Consider the following 13,662-nt stretch of genomic DNA (forward strand, 5'->3'; position numbering starts at 1 on the left):
ACCAGTATATTCTTTGGATACCTTAGAGTTAGCATGAGATTTTTGGCCTTTAATTGGCAGGATTTTCCATTTTGTATCACAATTTGTATCACAATTCTATAACAACCCATGGAGTCAATCATGAATTCTGTGAAGAAAAGATGTGGAACCAAATCTTAAAATTCATTTTATGTCTTTGGCATAGATGATAAACCATGTAAGGATTTATTCTTAATATTAAACTATGTGAACCTAGGCAGTGTATTAAAAAGCAGAGACATCATTTTACTCACAAAGGTCCACATGGTCAAAGCTATAGTTTTTCCAGTTGTCATGAATGGATGTGAGAGTTGGACCATACAGAAGGCTGAGCTCTGAAGAACTGGTGCTTTTGAACTGTGGTGCTGGAAAAGATTTTTGAGAGCCTCTTGGACTGCAAGATCAAATCAGTCAATCCTGAAGGAAATTAATCCTGAATACTCATTGGAAGGACTGAGGGGGAAGCTGAAGCTCTAATACTTTGGCTACCTGATATGAAGAGCTGACTCACTGGAAAATATTCTGATGTTGGGAAAAATTGAGGGCAGGAGAAAAAGCGGTCAGCAGACATTGAGATGCCTGGATGGCATCATCAACTCAATGGACAAGAGTTTGAGCAAACTCCGGGTGATGGTGAAGGACAGGAAAGCCTGGTGTACTGCAGTCCGTGATCACAGAGTCTAACACCACTGAGTGACTTAACAAAAACAACAACATGAGCCTTTTCCCCAGGTAGGTGTATATTTCTCCTAATTTTGCAAAGAGATTCAATTCAGTCTAAAGACGTTATAAATCTATTTCAAGTTGTATTCTACCTGCTATTCTATACTACCAAATATTTTATATGAGGTTCTTTTGCCATTTTTCTAAAACTGAACTATTTCTCCTGCTTTAGAAAGGCCTTGAATCACATTGCCTACTATGATGATATATCTTCGAATTCAATATAAGTTTTTCTACCAACAGAATATAATGTTATCAAAAATATGGTAGATGCCATAATAACTCAATCATTTCAAAGAAGAAACAAGCAGGCATGGATTTATTTTGGAGTAAAATAATGACTTGGCAAAGAACATAGCTAGGAACAGACATACTAAATCATTTGATTGAAATTTGGATACTATAAAAGCTAGCATCAAAGAATTTTAAGTCAAACAATTTAGGTTTATTTGTTGTGGCTAATTGAAACATTTTTTTCTCTGTTCCTTAACCAATAAAATGCATTATTAAATGGGTAGAGTTAATTTTATGCTTGTAATAAAAAATTACTAAATTATAAATTTAGCTTTGGTTTCAAAATCTTAAAAAACAATAACAATTTAACATTATTTCTTTTGACTATATGTGGTTTGAATATGCATGTATTGTGCTTAGTCGCTCAGTTGTATCTGACTCTGTGACTCCAATGGCTGTAGCCCTCTGTCCATGGGATTCTCCAGGCAATGATACTGGAATAGGTTGCTATTCCCTTTTCAGCAAATCTTCCCACCCCAGGGATCAAACCCAGTTCTCCCACATACAGGTGGATTCTTTACCATCTGAGCCACCAGGGAAGAGCTATGAATATGCATATATATGTACAAGTATACACATATATGTGAAGAAACAAAGACTATGAAACTTTTTGGTTCGAATAATATATTGCTTTTTTTCCCCCTTAACAAAATGTAGGAAAGTGAAAGAAAGTGAAGTTGCTCAGTCGTGTCCGACTCTTTGCGACCCCATGGACTGTAGCCTATCAGGCTCCTCTGTCCATGGGATTTTCCAGGCAAGAGTGCTGGAATGGATTGCCATTTCCTTCTCCAAACAAAATGTGGGATCCCCTCTTAAATCCTAGTGCCTAATTCTTCTGCATTCCTTTGCAGTAATAGATTTCAATGGGTACTCTTCTACTTGGGCTCCCGTATCACTGCAGACAGTGACAACAACCATGAAATTAAAAGATATATACTCCTTAGAAGAAAAGCCATGACAAACTTGGACAGCATGTTAAAAAGCAGAGATATCACTTTGCCGACAAAGGTCCATATAGTCAAAGTTGTGGTTTTTCCAATAGTCACGTACAGATGTGAGACTGGACCATAAAGAATGCTAAGCTTTGAAGAAATGGTGCTTTTGAATTGTGGTGCTGGGGATGATATTTACTAGTCCCTTGATTTTGAGTGAACTCCGGGAGTTGGTGATGGACAGGGAGGCCTGGCGTGCTGCAATTCATGGGGTCGCAAAGAGTCGGACACGACTGAGCGACTGAACTGAACTGAACTGAACTGAACTGGACAGCTAGAAGATCAAACCAGTCAATCCTGAAGGAAATCATGCCTTAATACTCATTGGAAATACTCATTGGAAGGACTGACACTAAAGCTGAAGCTCCAATACTTCGGCCACCAGATGTGAACAGTTGACTCATTGGGAAAAACCCTGACGCTGGGAAAGCCTGAGGGTAAGAGGAGAAGGGGCATCAGAGGATGAGATGGGTGGATGGCATCATCAACCCAATGGGCATAAGTTTGAACAAACTAAGGGAGATAGTGAAGGACTGGGAAGACTGGTGTGCTGCAGTCCATGGGGTTGCAAAGAGTCAGACAAGACTGAGGGACTGAAAAACAATTCTTCTTTTCTTATAACAAATATTGATTTGGTAAGTCTAATATGTATAGTTTTTCATCAGTTGTCTTTGTTTATTCAACAAATTTTCATAATAACCCCTTTTCTGTGGACATAATAGATTTTAATGCATTATACAGATGATGAAAGTATGACTCAGATGCTAAAGAAAATCATTCATAGTAAAACTAATTGTTTGAAGTAAAAAGGCAAGACTTCAGTCAGGATATCTCAATCCACAGTATATTGATAATTACAGAATTGTGACTCAATCCATATTTCTCTCAAATACAAGTACCTTTTAGCTTAAATATGGCATCCTCAGTTTTGTTTGCATTTTTAAACTATTTTATAAGGATGCGAGAATTGGACCATGAGGAAGGCTGAGTGCTGAAGAATTGGTGCTTTCAAACTCTGGGGCCTGAGAGTCGCTTGGACTGCAAGAAGATCGTAATAGTCAATTCTAAAGGAAATCAGTCCTGAATATTCATAAAAGGACTAATGCTGAACCAAAGCTTCAATACTTGGCCACCTGATTGGAAGAATCAGCTCACTGGAAAAGACCCTGATGCTGGGAAAGACTGAAGGCAAAGGGAGAAGAGGGGGATAGAGGATGAGATGATTATATAGCATCACTGACTCAACGGACGTGAGTTTGAGCAAACTCTGTGAGATAGTGAAGAATAGGGAAGTCCAGAGCTTTGCAGTCCATGGGGTCGCAAAAAGTAGGACACAACTTGTAGACTAAACAATAATAATGTCAAAAATTATAACTTTCTCCTTGTCCCCTACCGTTAGGCAAACACCAAAACCCAATATCGGCTAAGTGTCATATCAATGCTTGGGTTATAAATAACCGGGAATATAGGTGTTAAAATTGCTCTATTGGATACAGTGTAACCTGACACCAGGAAGAGTGAGCTGACTCAAGATAGGTCTAGTAAATTTGAAACTCAATTCTCAGAGGCAGAAACTGAAAAAGGGGTAAAAGACAAGAAATGATTCTGAGATAAAAACATGTAGTGAATCTTCAAGAATGGTTTGGCTGAGTTCAATTCAGTTTAGTCGCTCAGTCGTGTCCGACTCTTTGCAACTCCATCAATCGCGGCATGCCAGGCCTCTCTGTGCATTACCATCTCCCAGAATTCACTCAAACTTATGTCCCTTGAGTCGGTGATGTCATCCAGGCATCTCATCCACTGTCATCCCCGCCTTCTCCTCCTGCCGCCAATCCCTCCCAGCATCAGGGTCTTTTCCAATCAGTCAACTCTTCACATGAGGTTGCCGAAGTACTGGAGTTTCAGCTTCAGCATCATTCCTTTCAAAGAACACACAGGACTGATCTCCTTTAGAATGGAATTGTTGGATCTCTTTGCAGTCCAAGGGACTCTCAAGAGTCTTCTCCAACACCACAGTTCAAAAGTATCAATTTTTTGGCACTCAACCTTCTTCACAGTCCAATTCTTGCATCCATACATGACTACTGGAAAAACCATAGCCTTGACTAGATGGACCTTTGTTGGCAAAGTAATGTCTCTGCTTTTGAATATGCTATCTAGGTTGGTCATAACTTTTATTCCAAGGAGTAAGCGTCTTTTAATTTCATGGCCGCAGTCACCATCTGCAGTGATTTTGGAGCCCAAAAAATAAAGTCTGACACTGTTTCCACTGTTTCCCCATCTATTTCCCATGAAGTGATGAGACCAGAGTCCATGATCTTCGTTTTCTGAATGTCTAGCTTTAAGCCAACTTTTTCACTCTCCTCTTTCACTTTCATCCAGAGGCTTTTTAGTTCCTCTTTACTTTCTGCCATAAGAGTGGTGTCATCTGTATATCTGAGGTTCTTGATACTTCTGGCAATCTTGATTCCACCTTGTGTTTCATCCAGTCCAACGTTTCTCATAATGTACTCTGCATATAAGTGAAATAAGCAAGGTGACAATATATAGCCTTGATATACACCTTTTCCTATTTGGAACCAGTCTGTTGTTCCATGTCCAGTTCTAACTGTTGCTTCCTGAGCTCAAGAGGCAGGTCAGGTGGTCTGGTATTCCCATCTCTTTCAGAATTTTCCACAGTTTATTGTGATCCATGCAGTCAAAGGCTTTGGCATAGTCAATAAAGAAGAAATAGATGTTTTTCTGGAACTCTCTTGCTTTTTCCATGATCCAGCGGATGTTGGCAATTTGATCTCTGGTTCCTCTGCCTTTTCTAAAACCAGCTTGAACATCTGGAATTTCAGAGTTCATGTATTGCTGAAGCCTGGCTTGAAGAATTTTGAGCATTACTTTGCTAGCTTGTGAGATGAGTGCAATTGTGCAGTAGTTTGAGCATTCTTTGGCATTGCCTTTCTTTGGGATTAGAATGAATCCCAAAGAAAGACTGACCTTTTCCAGTCCTGTGGCCGCTGCTGAGTTTTCCAAATTTGTTGGCATATTGAGTGCAGCACTTTCACAGCATCATCTTTCAGGATTTGAAACAGCTCAACTGGAATCCATCACCTCCACTAGCTTTATTCATAGTGATGCTTTTTAAGAGGGCACATCAAACTCCAGAAGATGTATTTAAACCGAAGTTATCTGGTTAATGCTTTTATATCTCTGTTTGGAACATTATCTTCTGATCAGAACATGATTAGAGCAAAATATCTTAGTATTAGACCTTTATTGGACACTACTGAGTGATTGACCTAACTGATGCAAAATGTTTTAATAATATCATCATTACAAAAGATTTCAATTCTTACTATTAAGCTAGATTTTATGTAAAAGCAGCATTCACCCCATTTTCTTCCTGAAAAACATAAGAATGCAACATGACTTTCTAAAAAGCCTATCTTTATCCTATGGCAAAACTAAATTAATTTGGAGAACATTCTTTATTATGGACAGCATATGTTAATGAAAAATATATTTAACTAAATTAAAGTGTTTCCTTTTTCATAATCAACTTCCATACAACAAATCTATAATGTTAAGGAAACTAAAGCAACATGTATGATTGGCAAGTTGTCTTTTCAGAGTTTTCCTAGAAAACTTTTTGACATGCAAACCTACACGCTTTGCAACAGAGGGAGACAGAGAGAGACCTTTCAAAAATATTTTTTTTTTAAGAATTGAAACAGTAATTTTTTTAAAACTATGTCAATTTCTAGTGAAATGATGTTCCTTTTGTTATAGAGCACAGATGTATCCAACCTAGTGAATCATGTAGCATCTGAAAAAGAGCATTATTTGTTTTAATTACTAATTCCAAAGCATGTTGTGTATGAGCAGATGTTTGCGACTTTTTGCCAAACAATTAAAAAATATTGACAACAGCTGAGTTTTGCACCTTCTTGGAAAGGTCAACAAAGTGGTTGTCAAGATTTACATACTTGACAATTGGTCACTGGGCACAACAATCTTCATGAACGAAGACTATTCACAGGTATTCCATTGTCCTCATGTAAAAAAGAAAAAAAAAAACAAATACAGATTATTAAAAATCAGTGGTGGGTAAAGCCCAAACTCACAGTTCTGCTTTACACTGCTAGGTAAGCAGAGGTACAGTCAGTACAAATGAGGAGCCTAGGTGTGGCCAACTATCACAGAAATTATTGTACCTGGAGAAATTCCTAGAATATCATGTGTCTCTGTATATCTCAGTTTTATTGTTGAAATATCTGTCTTCACTAATCATATGTACATTGAAATAGATATACTTGTTTATCCTAAAGATACTTAATCAATGTTAGCATTTCTCTCCTTAAAGGAAAAGAATAAGCAAAAATAATATTGAAGAGAAGAGGACAAAGGGATATTTATACTAACAAAAATGCTTACATATTTTATATGTTCTATATTATAACAAACTTATTACATACTGGAAATGCAATCTAAATTTAATACCATAAAAGTAAGTTAATTTCTTTCAATGTTACACAATTTTCAGGCTAATAAAACTACATGTTAGACTTAAATGATTTCATCTTTATGTCTTAGAATATAAATAATTTGTCTCAGTTATGTTATTGTTTTTATAGGACTTTTTATACAATGCAGAATTTTAGTAAATATTCAAATTATTTTGAAAGCAAGCACATACACATATAAGTGTATATGTACATATGGATAAAAACAAATATAATAACATAAATATACTTTGGTCACATTCATGTTAGAGCTACAATTTTCACTAAATTATTTATTATTCAAAAATACCTACTGGTTGCTTTCTATATGTCAGGTTCTATTGTGGGTGCCTGGAACAGAGTTTCAGTGGTTGCTGCAAGGAAGGAAGACAAGTACATATTTAGCATAATTTCAGGTAATGACAAAAATGCAATGAAAATTAGGCAGGGTAAAACAGTGGAAAGTGGTGGCAGGGTGGAACATTTTTCTTTGGATAGAATTCTCAAAAGAAACATACTTGATGAGAGAAAATTTAAGGGGTGATATGACAATGATACTTCCAACCTTGAATAGTCACTGGAAAGACCAATGCTGAAGCTGAAACTCCAATACTTTGGCCATCTGATGCAAAGAGCCAACTCATTAGAAAAGTCCCTGATGCTGGAAAGATTGAAGGAAGAAGGAGAAGAGGGCGACAGGCGATGAGATGGTTGGATGACATCACCAAATCAATGAACTTGAGCTTGGATGAACTCTGGGAGATGGTGAGGGACAGAGAAGCCTGACGTGCTGAAGTCCATTGGGTTGCAAAGAGTCAGACATGAGTTGGTGGCTGAACAACATAACAGAAATAAGTAAGTTAGCTATGTGATTGTCTAGAGGAAGTGGCTTCAGGGTAAAGATTATTGCTCAGTGAATGCATGCTCAGTTGCGTGCAACTCTTTGAGGCCCCATGACCTATAAGCCCACCAAGTTCCTCTGTCCACGGAATTATCCAGGCAAGAATATTGGAATGAGTTGTTGTTTCCCACTCTAGGGAATCTTCCCTATTCAGGGATCAAACTTGTCTCTCCTGAACTGGCAGGAGGATTCTTTACCGCTGAGCCACCTGGGGCTCAAAAATTAACAACTGGAAATTAAAAAGCTGCACCTTTCTAAGCATGCCAGTGTGAGAAAAAAAAGAAAAAAAAATCAAAAACAGTATGATAAGAGCACCATAAACAAGAGGAGTGTTATGTAAGATGAAGTTGGAAAAATAAGATAGTGAGTCTTTCTAGAACATGAAATGACATTCTATAAGCTCCTTCTTTGATCCATCTAGGACTTCAACTCCATTACCTAAAATCTGGGAGTCTACTGTTCTTGTGTGTTCCCTTTTCCAATATTATGGGCTGAAACTCTCAAGCCAGTGGCAATCATCGGCTCACTTTGCTTCTTTTATTTATCTATGTCTCAAGTCTCAGGAGTTGGTATACTTCATTGCCTGATATCTAGTTACTTGAAGACTATCACTTATTTATAAGGCAAATTGGAAGTGGTCAAACAGGAGATGGCAAAAGTGATCATTGACATTTTAGAACTCAGCAAACTAAAATGGACTGGAATGGGTGAATTTAACTCAGATGACCATTATATCTACCAATGTTGGCAAGAATCCCTTAGAAGAAATGGAGTAGCCATCTTAGTCAACAAAAGAGTCCGAAATGCAATACTTGAATGCAATCTCAAAAACGACAGAATGATCTCTGTTCATTTTCCAAGGCGAACCAACCAATATCACAGTAAATCCAAGGCTATGCTCCAACAAGTAATGCTGAAGAAGGTGAATTTGAACAATTGTATGAAGACCTACAAGATCTTCTAGAACTAACACTCAAAAAAGGTGTCCTGTTCATTATAGGGGACTAGAATGCAAAAGTAGACAGTCAAGAAACAACTGGAGTAACATGCAAACTTGGGCTTGGACTGCAGAATGAAGCAGGGCAAAAGCTAACAGAGTTTTGCCAAGAGAACACACTGATCATAGCAAATACTCTTTTCTGACAACCCAAGAGAAGACTCTACACATGGACATCACCAGACGGTCAAGACCAAAATCCTATTGACTACATTCTTTGCAACCAAAGATGGAGAAGCTCTATGCAATCAGCAAAAATAATACTGGGAGCCAACTGTGGTTCAGATCATGACTCCTTATTGCCAAATTCAGATGTAAATCAAAAAAAGTAGGGAAAACCACTAGACCATTCAAGTATGATCTAAATCAAATCCCTTACTATTATACAGTGGAAGTGAGAGCTAGATTCAAGGGATTAGATCTTATAGACAGAATGCCTGATGAACTATGGATGGAGTTTCATGATATTGTACAAGAGGCAGTGATCAAGACCACCCTCAAGAAAAAAGATATGCAAAAAAGCAAAATGGCTGTCTGAGGATGTTTTACAAATAGCTGTGAAAAAAAGAGAAGTGAAAAGCAAAGAAGAAAAGGAAAGTTATGCCCATTTGAATACAGAGTTCCAAAGAATAGCAAGAAGAGATAAGAAAGCCTTCTTCAGTGATCAGTGAAAAGAAATAGAGGATAACAGTAGAATGGGAAAGACTGGAGATCATTTCAAGAAAATTAAGGATACCAAGAGAACATTTCATGCAAAGGTGGTCTCAATAAAGGACAGAAATGGTATGGAAGCAGAGATATTAAGAAGAGGTGACAAGAATACATAGAAGAACTATACAAAAAAAGATCTTCAGGACCCAGATAACCATGATAGTGTGATCACTCACCTAGAGCCAGACATCCTGGAATGTGAAGTCAAGTGGGCCTTAGGAAGCATCACTATGAACAAAGCTAGTGGAGGTGATAGAATTCCAGTAGTGCTATTTCAAATCCTCAAAGATGATGCTGTGAAAGTACTGCATTCAATATGCCAGCAAATTTGGAAATCTCAGCAGTGGCAACAGGATTGGAAAATGTCAGTTTTCATTCCAAAACCTAAGAAAGGCAATGCCAAAAAATCTTCAAACTACTGCACAATTGCACTCATCTCACACACTAGTAACACTCCAAATTCTCCAAGTCAGGCTTCAAAAGTATGTGAACTTCACGAACTTCAAGCTAGTTTTAGAAAAGGTTGAGGAACCAGAGAACAAATCGCCAACATCCGTTGGATCATGGAAAAAGCAAAAGAGTCCCAGAAAAAAACATCTATTTCTGCTTTATTGACTATGCCAAAGCCTTTGACTGTGTGGATCAACACGAACTGTGGAAAATTCTTAAAAAGACGTGAATACCAGACCACCTGACCTGCGTCTTGAGAAATCCATATACAGGTCATGAAGCAACAGTTAGAACTGGACATGGAACAACAGACATGGTACTTGACTGGAGTACATCAAGGCTGCATATTGTCACCCTGCTTATTTAACTTATATGCAGAGTGCATCATGAGAAACTCTGAGCTGGATGAACCACAAGCTGCAATCAAGATTGCCAGGAGAAATCCCAATAACCTCAAATATGCAAATGACACCACCCTTATGGAGGAAAGTGAGGAACTAAAGAGCATCTTGATGAAAGTGAAAGACAAGAGTGTAACAATTGGTTTAAAACTTAACATTCAGAAAATAAGTACATGGCATCTGGTCTCATCAGTTCAATTCAGTGCAGTCGCTCAGTTGTGTCTGACTCTTTGCGACCCCATGAATCACAGCAGGCCAGGCTTCCCTGTCCATCACCAACTCGTGGAGTTCACTCAGACTCACATCCATCGAGTCAGTGATGCCATTCAGCCATCTCATCCTCTGTTGTCCCATTCTTCTCCAGCTCCCAATCCCTCCTAACATCAGGGTCTTTTCCAATGAGTCAACTCTTCACATGAGGTGGCCAAAGTACTAGAGTTTCAGCGTTAGCATCATTCCTTCCAAAGAAATGCCAGGGCTGATCTCCTTCAGAATGGACTGGTTGGATCTCCTTGCAGTCCAAAGGACTCTCAAGAGTCTTCCCCACCACCACAGTTCAAAAGCATCAATTCTTCGGTGCTCAGCCTTCTTCACAGTCCAACTCACATCCATACATGACTACTGGAAAACCCATAGCCTTGACTAGACGGACTTTAGTGGGCAAAGTAATGTCTCTGCTTTTGAATATTGCTATCAAGGTTGCTCACAACTTTTCTTCCAAGGAGTAAGCGTCTTTTAATTTTATGGCTGCAATCACAATCTGCAGTGATTTTGGAGCCCAAAAATATAAAGTCTGACACTGTTTCCACTGTTTCCCCATCTATTTCCCATGAAGTGATGGGACCAGATGCCATGATCTTCATTTTCTGAATGTTGAGCTTTAAGCTAACTTTTTCACTCTCCTCTTTCACTTTCACCAAGAGGCTTTTTAGCTCCTCTTCACTTTCTGTCATAAGGGTGGTGTCATCTGCATATCTGAGTTTATGGATATTTCTCCCGGCAATCTTGATTCCAGCTTGTGTTTCTTCCAGTCCAATGTTTCTCATGATGTACTCTGCATAAAAGTTAGATAAGCAGGGTGACAATATACAGCCTTGTCATACTCCTTTTCCTATTTGGAACCATTCTGTTGTTCCATGTCCAGTTCTAACTGTTGCTTCCTGAGCTCAAGAGGCAGGTCAGGTGGTCTGGTATTCCCATCTCTCTCAGAATTTTTCACACTTTATCGTGATCCACACAGTCAAAGCCTTTGGCATAGTCAATAAAGAAGAAATAGATGTTTTTCTGGAACTCTCTTGCTTTTTCCATGATCCAGCGGATGTTGGCAATTTGATCTCTGGTTCCTCTGCCTTTTCTAAAACCAGCTTGAACATCAGGGAGTTCACAGTTCACGTATTGCTGAAGCCTGGCTTGGAGAATTTTGAGCATTACTTTACTAGCATGTGAGATGAGTGCAATTGTGCAGTAGTTTGAACATTCTTTGGCATTGCCTTTCTTTGGGATTGAAATGAATCCCAAAGAAAGACTGACCTTTCCCAGTCCTGTGGCCACTGCTGAGTTTTCCAAATTTGTTGGCATATTGAGTGCAGCACTTTCACAGCATCATCTTTCAGGATTTGAAACAGCTCAACTGGAATTCCATCACCTCCACTAGCTTTGTTCATAGTGATGCTTTCTAAGGCCTACTTGACTTCACATTCCAGGATATCTGGCTCTAGATGAGTGATCACACCATCGTGATTATCCGGGTCATGAAGATCGTTTTTATACAGTTCTTCTGTGTATTCTTGCCATCTTTTCTTAATATCTTCTACTTCTGTTCGGCCCATACCATTTCTGTCCTTTTCGAGCCCATCTTTGCATGAAATATTCCCTTGGTATCTCTAATTTTCTTAAAGAGATCTCTAGTCTTTTCCATTCTGTTCTTTTCCTCTATTTCTTTGCATTGGTCGCTGAAGATGGCTTTCTTATCTCTTCTTGCTATTCTTTGGAATTCTGTATTCAGATGCTTATATCTTTCCTTTTCTCCTTGGCTTTTCACTTCTCTTCTTTTCACAGCTATTTGTAAGGCTTTCCCAGACAGCCATTTTGCTTTGTTGCATTTGTTTTCCATGGGGATGATCTTGATCCCTGTCTCCTGTACACTGTCACGAACCTCATTCCATAGTTCATCATGCACTCTGTTTATCAGATCTAGGCCCTTGAATCTATTTCTCACTTCCACTGTATAATCATAAGGGATTTGATTTAGGTCATAACTGAATGGTCTAGCGGTTTTCCTACTTTTTTCAATTTAAGTTTGAATTTGTTAATAAGAAGTTCATGATCTGAGCCACAGTCAGCTCCTGGTTTTGTTTTTGCTGACTGTGTATACCCCACACCCAAGGTAAGAGAAACCCAGGTAAGATGGTAGGTGTTGCAAGAGGATATCAGAGGGCAGACACACTGAAACCATAATCACAGAAAGCTAGTCATTCTATTCACACTAAGACCACAGCCTTTTCTAACTCAATGAAACCAAACCATGCCCACAGGGCAACCAATGATGGTTAGGTCATGGTGGAGAGAGCTGACAGAATGTGGTCCACTGGAGAAGGGAATGGCAAACCACTTCAGTATTCTTTCCTTGAGAACCCCATGAACAGTATGAAAAGGCAAAATAATAGGATACTGAAAGAGGTACTCCCCAGGTCAGTAGGTGCCCAATATGCTACTGGAGCTCAGTGGAGAAATAACACAAGAAAGAATGAAGGGATGGATCCAAAGCAAAAACAATACCCAGCTGTGGATGTGACTGGTGATAGAAGCAAGGTCCGATACTGTAAAGAGCAATATTGCATAGGAACCTGGAATGTCAGGTCCATGAATCAAGGTGAATTGGAAGTGGTCAAACAAGAGATGGCAATAGTGAACATCGACATTCTAGGCATCGGTGAACTAAAATGGACTCGAATGGGTGAATTTAACTCAGATGACCATTATATCTACTACTGCGGGCAGGAAGCCCTCAAAAGAAATGGAGTAGCCATCATTGTCAACAAAAGAGTCTGAAATGCAGTACTTGGATGCAATCTCAAAAATGACAGAATGATCTCTGTTCGTTTCCAAGGCAAACCATTCAATATCACAATAATCCAAGTTTATGCCCCAACCAGTAATGCTGAAGAAGCTGAAGTTGAATGGTTCTATGAAGACCTACAAGACCTTTTAGAATTAACACCCAGAAAAGATGTCCTTTTCATTATAGGGGACTGGAATCCAAAAGTAGGAAGTCAAGAAATACCTGGAGTAACAGGCAAATTTGGTCTTGGAATGCAGAATGAAGGAGGGCAAAGACTAATAGAGTTTTGCTAAGAAAATGCACTGGTCATAGCAAACACCCTCTTCAAACAACACAAGAGAAGACTGGTCCCATCACTTCATGGCAAATAGATGGGGAAACAGTGGAAACAGTGGCTGACTATTTTGGGGGACTCCAAAATCACTGCTGATGGTGATTGCAGCCATGAAATTAAAAGACACTTGCTCTTTGGGAGGAATGTTATAACCAACCTAGACAGCATATTAAAAAGCAGATACATTACTTGGCCAGCAAAAGTCCATCAAGGCTACTTTTCCAGTAGTCAATGTATGGACGTGAGATTTGGAGTATAAACAAAGCTGAGCCCTGAAGAATTGATAG

Source organism: Budorcas taxicolor, chromosome 20 (assembly GCF_023091745.1).
Source record: "Budorcas taxicolor isolate Tak-1 chromosome 20, Takin1.1, whole genome shotgun sequence".
Taxonomy (NCBI): Eukaryota; Metazoa; Chordata; class Mammalia; order Artiodactyla; family Bovidae; genus Budorcas; species Budorcas taxicolor.